At 32.4% G+C, this 13,570-nt stretch overlaps 1 non-coding gene across 1 annotated transcript; it reads right to left on the bottom strand.

Annotated features, from left to right (window-relative positions):
* Positions 1 to 3,290: 3,290 nt before the first annotated feature.
* On the bottom strand, positions 3,291 to 3,397 carry LOC139895044 (small nucleolar RNA R71). The gene has a single exon (XR_011775515.1). It is a non-coding gene; the product is annotated as a small nucleolar RNA R71 (small nucleolar RNA).
* Between the last annotated feature and the right edge of the window lie 10,173 nt (positions 3,398 to 13,570).

Here is a 13,570-nt window from a genome sequence, read left to right as displayed (position 1 = left end):
AAAGTGATCAAGAATGATCACAACGTTGACCTATAAATAAAGCAGGTCTATATAAATAACTAACTTAGGTCAAGTCTTAGTATGATAGCTATAGTACTTGTTGCAAGTAATCATAGAACAACACTCAGTATGCTTCGGTTTGATCAGAACATCATAAGGACACGTACTTTCTATTTTTAGAAAGTTTCTATTTTTAGCAGGTTTCCATTTTTTGAAAGTTTCTATTTTAGGAAAGTTTCTAATTTAGGAAAGTTTCTATTTTTGGAAAGTTTCCATTTTTGGAAAGTTTGCATATTTAGAAAGTTGCTATTTTTGAAAAGTTTATAAGTTAGGAAAGTTTCCTAAATTAGAAAGTCAACAAAAGTCAACTAAAGTCAAAGTCAACCAAAAGTCAACTCATAAGTCAACCTTGGTCAAACATAGTCAACATTAAATTTTAAAGTATAAGTTATATTAATAATATAAGTTATAATGTTATTTAAAGTCTTATATGTATAATTATGTCATATCATAAGTTTAATTAAATTAAATTGAATTATTAAGTTAACATAAGTTTAAATGATATAATTAATATAACATAAGTATTTAATTAAGTAATTAAATATTAATCATAATATAAGTATTATTAATTAATAATAAATTTTAATCATATCATAAGTATTATTAACTAATAATGAATTATTAATCATATCATAAGTTTCTAATTATAATCATTAGATCATAAGTATTTAATAATTAAATTATAATTAAATAATAACTAAGCCTTATTATAATTAAATAATTAATTAATCCTTATTATAAGTCTTATTATAATTATCTCATAACATAAGTTTAATACTTATCATAAGTATTTTTCATTAATAATAAAAGTATTATTAATTATAAGTTTAATTAAATGTTTAATTAATCAACATGTAATTAATAAATGATATAATAAATATGTATATCATAAGCCTTAAATTAAAATAATTACTTTTTATATCATAAGTAATTTATTAATAATTAAAATCATTATTTATATCATAAGTCTTATTTAATAACCATAAGTTTTAATTAAAAGTTCATCGGGTCATAACTTGAGCCCCGGGTGTCGGTTTTCGGCGAGTCTTATATATATCTCCGCTAACCAAACCACCTGACACATTATTGCACTCAAGAACACCCCAAGAACAGCCACCAAGTCGTGACCATCAGCCCTAATTCAACTTGGAGCTTTAATCCGTTCAAAAACATGTTTTAGTCATAACGGGTGATCCGTGGCTCGGATTTCGATGACCCGAACACGAATGTTCATCCAATCATTAATCATAACACACTAGTACACTCTAAATACTCCAAAAATGGTCACAAAGTCGGACCAAACCTGAAACAATTCGTTTTTTTATATTTAATTTCAATAAAACACCATTTTAATCATAACTAGAGCTCCGGGAATCGAAATAACATGAATCGGGAGTCTAAATTCAATGTCTTAAAGAGAGGAACACATCTAAACACTTTAATTTTACATTTACGTCAGTTAAGTTTACAGAAGTGGTCAAAAATGCTGCTGTCCTAAATCAATCAAACCGAAATCATGCTATAACAAGTGTTTCTATGCACACAATCAACAATCCAACAACATACAAGTACTATACAATCATAATAAACATCAAGAACAGTAAAATTAAAGAAAAATCAAAAAGTTAGGGTTAGGGTTTATACCCAAATCAAGAATCAAAGAGTATAGGCGCGTAGAGATTGTTGTGTAGAATCTGAATATGTGAAAAGCCCTTTGATTTGATTGCTTGAATGAAGAAGATGGTGATGTTAATGGTGGTGGTAGGCGATGGCTACAAGGGAGGGAGGAGAGGAGATGAGAGCAAAAATGAAAATTAGGTTACTGGTGATAAATTGTAAATGAAATAAAATTACAAAAATGAAAACAACTGTAGCAGCCCAAATAATCTGGCCCGATTTTTTAATTCATGCGACCGCATGGATCCGTAGACCAAAACTCATGCGACCGCATGAAGTGCTCTGACACGCCACATCTGATCCTAGTACTACATTAATTACGGAGTAATTATAATTATTATTATTATTAAAAACCATAATTAGGGTTAATTATAATATTAATTATTTTAGTTTTTAGTTTTAATTTATATTTTAAGTTTTATTTAGTTTTATTAAATATATAAACTTAATACTTTTATAAACTAAATAATATAAAAATAATATTTTTATAAAAATTAGTAATTTTATCATTTTTGTCTCTTTTTATAAATTGTATATTTTTATTATTTAGTACGTAATTTGTATTTTTATCGCTCGTAACTAGTTTTTAATTTAGTATTTGCCGTAGTTCTTTTTATTTCTAGATTTTTAGGATTTGCCGTAAAATCCCTTATGTGATTTTTCTTTAGACTAAGATTTAGGTGCTTTAGAATTTTGCGACGCCGTTTTATAAATTTTAGTACCTTTTTAAGTAATTGCCGTTTCGGATATAGAATTCCTTTTAAGCTTTAATACCTTTAGACGTAACTTTTAATTATTAGTTTTTAGACTTTTAAGTTTCGACGCACTACGTTCTTTTTATTATTTTTCGACCTTTTATTTTTCGACGTTTTCCACCTTTTATACGTTCACCACCTGTAACTTAATCAAGACATCTAGCTAATATTGTCGCCATTGATTTTTCTTTAGAATCGTCATCTAGTCGACCAAGTACTCCAATTCAAATTTCCGATAATCCATTTTTTGAACCCGACCTCACAATTGAGAATCCGGAGGATATTCAGGGACAATTCAGAGATCCTGAACCACTAATCTTTCCTCCGGAACTACCAATCATTCAAACAGAGATTGTCGAGAAACAAACCATTAAATCAGAATCCTCTAGTGATTCAGATTCAACAAATTCAATCATGAAAAATCTGGAACCTCTAAGTATGGAAGACCGAATGAGAGCTAAACACACTGACCAAGGTCACGCAATTACTCAACCAGACATTAATGCGCCAGATTATGAAATAAAAGGACAAATCATACACATGGTAACAAATCAATGCCAATTTAGTGGTGCGTCGAAGGAAGATCCAAATGAACATCTTCGAACCTTTAATAGGATCCGTACTCTATTTAAAATAAGAGAAGTTGAGGATGAGCAAATCTATCTCATGTTATTTCCCTGGACTTTAATGGGAGATGCCAAAGATTGGTTAGAATCGTTACCTGAAGGGGCGATTGATACATGGGATGTTTTAGTTGAAAATTTTCTTAAACAATTCTTTCCGGCATCTAAAGCCGTGAGACTTCAAGGAAAAATTGTTACATTCACACAAAAGCCAAATGAAACTTTATATGAAGCGTGGACAAGATTTGGAAACTTGTTAAGAGGATGTCCGCATCATGGTTTAGACACTTATCAAATAGTACAAATATTCTACCAAGGATGCGACATCACTACAAGGAAAGACATCGATATAGCAGCTGGTGGTTCCATTATGAAGAAAACCACAACTGAAGCTTACAAAATTATTGATAACACTGCTTCCCACTCATATGAGTGGCACCAAGAAAAAGATATCGTTAGATCATCTAAAGCAGCTAGAGTCGATTCTAGCCATGACTTTGATTTAATTTCTGTAAAGATAGATGTTGTCGAAAGACGAATGGAAAAGATGACTAAGGATATTCACTCAATAAGAATTAGTTGTGAGCAGTGTGGAGGACCACATTTGACAAAAGATTGTCTCAGTATTAAACAAACAATGGAACAAAGAGAGAATGTTTCATACATGAACCAAAGGCCTGGAAATAATTATCAGAATAATTATCAACCGCCAAGACCAATCTACAATCAAAATCAAAATTATAACCGAAATGTTCCATACAAAAACCAACAAGGTCCTAGCAATCAACAAGTATCCAACAATACTTACAATCAGCAAAGACATATTTTTCAAAATAAACCACCACAAACCGATGATAAAAAGCCAAATTTAGAAGACATGATGTCAAAGCTAGTTGAATCTCAAACGAAGTTTTTCACATCTCAGAAACAAACCAATGAACAAAATGCTCAAGCATTTAGAAATCAACAAGCTTCTATTCAAAATCTGGAACAAGAAGTAAGCAACCTAGCAAGGTTAATAGGTGAAAGAAAATCGGGAAGTCTACCTAGCGATACAAATGCTAACCCCCGGAATGAAACAGCTAAAGCTATTACCACAAGAAGTGGTATTACACTTAAACCACCTGAAATGCCTGTAATTTCTGATGACTCTATTCCTACTCCACAAGAACCACAATCTGAGCAAGATAAGGAAACAGAACCGGTAGTTGAAAAGGTTAATGAAGATAACACAGTTAAGGCAAAACCTTATGTTAAACCATACCAACCACCACTTCCTTACCCGAGTAAAATGAGAAAAGAGAAACTTGAAGCCGAGCAATCCAAATTCTTGGATATGTTTAAACAGATAAATGTCAATCTTCCTTTCATTGATGTAATTTTAGGAATGCCAAGATATGCCAAATTCTTGAAAGATCTAATCACAAATAGAAAGAAAATGGAAGAACTCTCGGCTGTTACTATGAATGCTAATTGTTCTGCAGTGCTGTTGAATAAGATACCAGAAAAACTTTCAGATCCAGGAAGTTTCACAATTCCATATTTTCTGGGTAGTCTTAGTTCAATAGAAGCATTGGCAGACTTAGGTGCTAGTATAAATTTAATGTCGTATTCACTATACGCTAAACTAGACCTTGGAGAATTGAAACCAACACGAATAAGTATACAACTAGTCGATCGATCAGTAAAACATCCTAGAGGGATAATGAAAAACATGCTAGTTAAAGTTGCTACTTTAGTATTTCCAGTAGATTTTGTTATTCTGGATATGGAAGAAGATTCTCGAGTTCTTCTCATATTAGGAAGACCATTCTTAAACACGGCTAAAGCAATAATAGACGTGTTCGGTAAGAAACTGACCCTAAGTATAGAGGACGAGAGTGTTACCTTTTCTGTTGATAGAGCCATGCAACAACCGCAATCTGCAGATGATACATGTTATTATATTCAAACTATAGATTCACATGCAGAATTGTAAGAAGAATTTCTAGAATTACAAGGAACAGGAGAATGTTCTTTAGGAGAATGAACTGAACCAATTGATGAAGCTGAAATGTTAGCTACACTCATGGTTAATGGATATAAACCAACAACAGAAGAAATTCAAATGCTAAAAGAAGAAGACAGATATCGATATAAATCATCGATAGAAGAACCACCGACATTAGAGTTAAAGCCACTTCCAAACCATTTGGAATACGCTTATTTACATGGTAAATCTGAATTACCTGTAATAATATCGTCTTCTCTTACTAAAAATGAAAAATCTCAACTCATTTCTGTATTAAAAGCTCATAAACCAGCTATTGCATGAAAAATTCATGATATTAAAGGAATAAGTCCTTCGTATTGCACACATAAAATTTTTATGGAAGAAGGTCATAAAACGTATGTGCAACGCCAACGAAGACTAAATCCTAATATGCAAGATGTTGTTAAGAAAGAAATTATTAAACTGCTAGATGCAGGTTTAATTTATACAATCTCTGATAGTCCATGGGTAAGCCCAGTTCAATGCGTACCTAAGAAGGGTGGCATGACTGTCATCACAAATGAAAAAAATGAGCTTATTCCTACTAGGACTGTAACAAGATGGCGTGTTTGTATTGATTATAGAAAATTAAATGACGCCACCAGAAAAGATCACTTTCACTTACCTTTCATTGATCAAATGTTGGAAAGATTAGCCGGAAATAGTTACTATTGTTTTCTTGATGGTTTTTTCGGATATTTTCAAATTCCAATAGCACCCGAGGACCAAGAAAAAACCACATTCACGTGCCCTTATGGTACTTTTGCTTACAAATGCATGCCATTTGGACTTTGCAACGCCCCTGCAACCTTTCAAAGGTGCATGATGGCGATTTTTCACCACATGATAGAAGAACGCATGGAAGTTTTCATGGATGACTTTTCAGTCTTCGGTGATACTTTTGAATCATGTCTAGTTAATCTTGAACGAATGCTTATTAGATGCGAGCAATCAAATCTAGTTCTTAATTGGGAGAAATGCCATTTCATGGTTAAAGAAGGCATCGTTCTTGGTCATAAAATTTTAAAGGAAGGAATTGAAGTGGATAGAGCTAAAGTAGATGTAATTGCTAAACTTCCACATCCCACCAATGTTAGAAGAGTTAGGAGTTTTCTAGGGTATGCCGGTTTTTACCGACGTTTCATAAAAGATTTTTCTAAAATTGCCACTCTTATGAATAAACTCCTAGAAAAGGATGCTCCATTCATCTTTTCAGATGAATGCATCAAATCTTTTAATATTCTTAAAGAAAAAATCACTAATGCGCCGATCATGATAACGCCAAATTGGAATCTACCATTTGAACTAATGTGCGATGCAAGTGATTTTGCAATGGGAGCCGTTTTAGGACAAAGGATTGAAAAATGATTTCAACCTATTTATTATGCTAGTAAGATGTTACAAGGAGCACAAACAAATTACACAACTACTGAAAAAGAACTCCTTGCTATTGTCTTTGCTTTTGACAAATTTCGTTCATATCTCGTTCTAGCTAAAACGGTGGTCTATACCGACCATTCTGCTCTTAGATACCTATTTTCGAAACAAGATGCCAAACCACGATTAATTCGTTGGATCTTACTCTTACAAGAATTCGATATAAAAATCCGAGATAAAAAGGGAGCAAAAAATCTCGCAGCTGATCATCTTTCTCGTCTTGAAAATCCTGAATTAGAAGTTCTCAATGAATCGTCTATACAAGACAACTTTCCTGATGAATATCTATTGAAGATAGATTATAGTGAAATTCCATGGTTTGCAGACTATGCAAACTACTTAGTATGTGGATTCCTTGAAAAAGGGTTGTCGTACCAAAAACGAAAGAAATTCTCTAGTATAAAACACTATTTTTGGGAAGATCCACATTTGTTTAAAAGTTGTCCCGATGGAATAATACGCCGATGCGTATTCAGAGATGAAGCTAGTCAAATCTTAAACCATTGTCACACAGGACCAATAGGAGGGCATTATGGGCCTCAACTTACATCAAGAAAAGTTTACGATGCTAGATTCTATTGGCCTACAATTTTCAAAGACACACACCTTTTTTGCAAATCCTGTGATGCTTGTCAAAGGACCGGAAAAATAAGTCAACGAGATGAAATGCCACAAAATGTCATTCAAGTATGTGAGGTATTTGACGTTTGGGGTATTGACTTTATGGGTCCATTTCCAAAATCTCATAATAATCTCTACATTCTCGTTGCCATTGAATATGTATCTAAATGGGCGGAAGCACAAGCTCTCCCAACTAACGATGCACGAGTTGTAGTCAACTTTTTAAAACGTCTTTTTGCAAGGTTTGGAACACCGAAAGCTTTAATAAGTGATTAGGGTACTCATTTTTGTAACAATCAACTTGAGAAAGTTCTCAAAATATATGGAGTAACTCATAAAATCTCAACCGCTTATCATCCACAAACAAGTGGACAAGTTGAAAATACCAACCGAGCTTTAAAACGTATTCTAGAGAAAACCGTAGGATCAAATCCGAAGCAATGGTCCATGAAATTAGAGGATGCACTCTGGGCTTTTAGAATAGCCTACAAAACTCCAATTGGAACCACACCTTTCAGACTCATTTACGGAAAAGCATGTCACCTTCCAGTAGAAATTGAACACAAAGCATTTTGGGCTTTGAAGACATGTAATCTTGATTTGCATGAAGCCGGACGTCTACGATTAAGTTAGCTAAACGAATTAGAAGAATTAAGACATGAAGCATACGAAAATTCGTTAATCTATAAAGAAAGAATGAAGAAATGGCATGATAAAAGAATCAGAAGTTCAAAAGAATTTAAAGAAGGAGACAGAGTTCTTCTTTCAATTCACGATTCAAGGTATTTCCTGGAAAATTGATATCAAGAAGGTCAGGACCATTCATAGTCAAAAGAGTTTTCCCATACGGAACAGTAGAATTAATAAATTCAAATGGGATTGAATTTAAAGTTAATGGTCACAGAGTTAAACATTACATAGATAATCTAATGGAAGTTGAAGATGAAGTTAATCACAATTTCGACACCACAGCTAACTAAGTGTGGGAAGATTTGAATCTTTTTAGGGTAATATGTATTTCTGTTAGAGTTAGATATTCTGTTTTCGTGTAGTTCTCGAGAATGGAATCCGAATGGTCTTTCCCTAGCAGACCCTAAAGAACTAGTCTTCTCCCCCCATTCTGAATTTTTATTTTTTTAGGTTTTACGAGATGAAGAATTCCTTTGATCTGAACCATGGTCTAATGCTACACGCTATGATTACTAAACGTAATAATGACACCCTTCCGAGTAAATTGGTATCATTCATAAGAGGCAAAATGGACGGAGTAAGAAAAGAACTCAGAAAAGATCATCATAAGATACATTTTGGTAAAGGGAAATCAAAATCTGCAACAAAAAGAAGAGCACATCACCTTGAAAGATGTTATAAATGCGGAAAATGGTCACACGAAGGTAAATGTTCAAATAATCAAATATATTCAAATACCGAATTTGTTACTCTATGCAGAGAAGGACCGTTCATATGTTTAGAAGAAAAGATATTGAAGAATCAAGGTTATGCTTACGTAGCTATGGAAAATCAAATCACACGACTCTCCTATGAGTCGGCTAAAGCAGGTCTCTGAGAATTCTATCTCACAGGTAAGTATGTACAGTTTTTATTTTTATTTTTATTGCTTTTAACCTTTTGATAATAAACGCTGAATCGTTCGCTATAAAGTATTAAATTGGTATTCAAATAAAATTAGGTATGCGTAACCGAAATTATTGATATCATACAAAAATTAATTACATCACTGCGAAATTTACCGTTTATTCTTAAGGTATAAATATCTTTAATCAATCAACCCAAAATATTTCAGAAATTCGTCAGGAGTAAAACTAGGTAATATAGCCGAAATTACTTTACCGAAAAGAGGGGCGTATATTTTTGATAATATTTGATTGATTAAAGTGGGATAAAAGACCAAACAGATTTTTAATTTTATTTTTTTACCATGTTTTTAAAATTAATATATAAATATTAAATTAATATTGTAAACTTTTTAAAATCAATATATTTAAGTTTGTAAATATTTGAAAAATTAATATTTTTAATATAAGTTTGTATGTATAAAAATAAAAATATAATATAAGTTTGGTGTGAATTTTTAATTCTAATAATATGAATTTTTAATTTTATACATTTTAAATTTAAGTTTGGTGTGAATTTAAAAACAAAAATTTACTCTATTTCACTAAGTTAAAAAATGTGATTTCTAAAAATTCGTCGTGAGTTGAAAACTAGGTCGTTGAACCGAAATTGCTTTACCCGAGGGCGGGACGAGAAATTTTATTATCATTATTTTTAATCTTATTGAATTAAAGTATGCCAAAAACATTAAAAAACTCAAAAATCTTTGCTTTTAAAACAACGCTTAAAACGTGACAAATTTTTAAAATTTTGTCGAGGGACGGACTAGGACAACGATCCGAAACGCCCTCATCCTAAAAAGAAACAAAATTTTAATTTTTAATTAATTATATGTTTTATTAGTAAAGGTTTTTTTTTAAATAGCAGACCCCATGCGATCGCATGGGGTTTCCCCTTCAAATCTATGCGATCGCATGGAGAGAGAAATCTGGACAGAAACAAATAGACAGACGAGTTCTGTCTTCAACACAATTCATCAAATTTCTTGCTCTAATCATGAAATTGTTCAGAAGCTTTTCAAAGAAGGTAAAGATTACACCCCTAAACCTCTTTAGATTTGATTTTTAGTGTTCTTGAGCTATAATTTACCTAATTTAATTTTGTTAATTTCTAGTGTAATTAGAGTTAAATTGTTAGTATATTATGCATGTATAACCTAGATTGATGCTATTTAACATGATTTGAAGTCAAAAACTTCTAAATTTTTAGGAATGTAGGGTTTGTGTTCTTGAGCAATTTGGGGCTTTTTGATATAAACAGGTTATGGCCGATTTTTGTCATGAATTATTGCTAAATTAAGTAGTGTAACATGTTTAGGTAGCTAAATGATCCAAACTTTGATCCTAAACATGATTTTTGAGAATTAAAGTGGACTTTTTAGGTCTAAAATTCATGAACTTGATTAAATTGATGTAAATGCCATTTGAAACTTGTTTAATTGCTAGTAATGGTTATTTTAACATGTTATTTGAGTTAAATGCTTATGAACTTTGTAAACATTTTCATAAATGCTTATTTGAAAAAGTGTAGAATTGTTAAAATTGTGAAAATGTGTATAAGTTTAATTTTGATTAAACATGTTATTGTAATTGTGTTAATTTGTTATTTTGCTAACACTAATGCATATTTGGATGCACAAATTTTGTGTTTAATGTATTTTGCAGAGATTTACTGATACTAATGGTGCATCATCATCATCTAGGCAACCTGCTCCAGAACCTGAACCAGAAATGCAATATGAACCGGAGCAACAACAGGAACAACAACAACAACAACCTGATCAACACGTACCATATTATGATCCGCATCAAGAATATATTAATGCCTATGTAATTTTTCCGATTCATCCGATAGTAGCACACCCGACGATTTATGAAGAACAGTTGCATCCCAATTTGAGATTTGATCGAAGTTGGAGAGATTACCCGACGTATCAAAGTAACAAATTCAAGCTGGTAACGAAAAATGTAGAAGTACCGAGGGTAATCGATTAGGAGCCTTTGGAAAGGGTCCACCTAGTTAACTCAGTTAGACTGCATCTGATCCAAAGGTATGGCAACTCTTATTTTCCCGATTGGGAACGTTTATTCTCCATTCGTAGGCCTGTATATAAGGAATGGTGTGTAGAGCTTATGAGTACTTTTTCACTTAATGCGGATGTAGTTAGGTTAGATGATAGAAGTTTTCATAGATTTATACTTGGCCGTAGGATGTACAGGATGTCCATGCTAGACATGGCCAGGGCTTTACAGATTTACACTCCTGGTGAATTACTACTACCCGATTGTACAAATTTGATTTATCATGGGGAGCGGGTAGATAGGAATTTTGACGCGAACGCCGTCTGGAGGCATATGTCAGATTACAATGTTTTTTCACTGGGAGGAAGACACTCCTATTTAGATATTAACAAAGCAGAGCTACATATTATACATAGATTTTTAGCTAATTCGATTACACAAAGAGGTAAAAACAAGGAGAAGATGACCTTACACGACTTATTTTACCTTAAGTGTATTCGAAACACTAGAAGCTTTGTTAATATCCCCTACTGCGTTGGTTTTTATCTATCCAAAGTGGTAGCAGGAATACAGGACGGGGGAATAATATGAGGAGGTATTTTTGTTACTCTCATTGGAGAGTATTTGGGTGTAGATAGGGATCAAGGGGGTCCACTTTTGGTATGTAGGGAACAGGATGATACTTTAGGATTGAAGATCTATCAGGGTGCTAAGGTATTAAAGAGCAGACGCAATCAGGCGATACCATATGATGGTAATCATCCTCAAGTAGAGAGAGGTTCAGATGAGGAAATGGAGGAAGCAGATGACATTAGGGATGTCATTAGGGAGGCTATGACTGATGTCTACCAGTGTATAGATGAGGTAGAAATGACAAACCAGGATAGACATAGTCGATACGAGCAGTGGCACGCCCAAGATGTGTACGAGCATTCTAGGCAACGACAGCATAATAGATGGCACTATCATCAGCATCAGATCATGAGCCAGCTATCACCTCAGGATCAATAAGTACCGACCCGACCTGCTTACTATCCTCCACACCAGCCCGATATGCGACCACCATTTACTCTCTACGACCCTAACCAGGCCTATCAGTACACCTATAACAAACCATGGAACCCGCCTGACGACATGAACTGGAACCCCTATCCAGATTGATATAGTTCAGTTGGTTATTTTTTTATGATTTTTTATCTTTTTATCATTTTTATTTACTTATGTTAAAAACATATTATATTGTGATACTTTTATGTAAGTTTTAACATTTTTATAATGTTGTACTAATATTTCATATTTGATTTGAAAGTGGGATTTTAAGTCCCATTTTAAATTACCATGCATTTTATTATTTGTATGTATGTATATTGTCAATTGTACACAACAGGGTAAAACAACGCATTTTCAAAGATTGACATTAAGTTCAGCAAAAGCTACTAATTTTGACGACAAAATGAAAAACAAACGTGATGTAACAACAAGACGGAATGAACAAATGATGTGCACCATTTATCATTCAGCAAACAAACTTTAACGACCCGTCCTAATTCATCTGGATGAATACATTACATTTGGTTACATCGTGAGGTACTTGACCTCTATATGATACATTTTACAAACATTGCATTCGTTTTTAAAAGACAAACTTTCTTTACATTGAAAGTTGACGGCATGCATACCATTTCATAATATATCCAACTATAATTGACTTAATAATAATCTTGATGAACTCAACGACTCGAATGCAATGTCTTTTGAAATATGTCATGAATGACTCCAAGTAATATCTCTAAAATGAGCAAATGCATAGCGGAAGATTTCTTTAATACCTGAGAATAAACATGCTTTAAAGTGTCAACCAAAAGGTTGGTGAGTTCATAGGTTTAAGTTCTATATAGTAATCATAATATTTAATAAGCCACAAGATTTCATTTAATTAAATGCGCAGGATCATTACAACTGCAAAAATCATTCATACGTTGAGTCGCCTGGTAACCGACCTTAACATAGAGCGCTTAAGATATCTGGCATCATACATTCCGCTATTCAAATGTATGACAAGAACCCTTGGAAGTACTAAAGCATTTCCACTATTCGAAAATGGGGGTGGTTGGTGCCCGTAGATCTACCTTTAGGATTCGCGTCAATTAGTGTTTTTCACTAATTCTTAGGTTACCAAGCATAATAATAATAAGTACAGATATCCGATATAACAAAATAATCGTAGAATGTAGTTTCATGAACTTGTGCTTATTTTGTAAAACATTTATAAAAGCAGCGCATGTATTCTCAGTCCCAAAAATGTAAAGAGAAAAAGGGAGCAAATGAAACTCACCATACTGTATTTTGTAGTAAAAATACATATGACTATATTGAACAATGCAGGGTTGACCTCGGATTCACGAACCTATATCATTTGTATATTTATTAATATTCATGGTTATAATTGAACACATATATACATAAATGTATTAGTTATATCATTTTTATGTTCATAATATATATATATATATGTTTTATATGTTCCTTTGTATATAAAATATTAAATTTTGTTATGTTATATGTGTTAAATATATATATATATATATATATATATATATTTATGTTTGTATTTCATTTGTTTATCAAAATAGTAGTTCTATTATACCAAGTTAATATTAGTAAAAATAATGATAATAACATTAATAATATACATATGTTAATAATAAC

Source organism: Rutidosis leptorrhynchoides, chromosome 2 (assembly GCF_046630445.1).
Source record: "Rutidosis leptorrhynchoides isolate AG116_Rl617_1_P2 chromosome 2, CSIRO_AGI_Rlap_v1, whole genome shotgun sequence".
NCBI lineage: Eukaryota > Viridiplantae > Streptophyta > Magnoliopsida > Asterales > Asteraceae > Rutidosis > Rutidosis leptorrhynchoides.
Note: the sequence above shows the minus strand (reverse complement) of the source record. Positions and strands in the feature narration are given on the sequence as shown.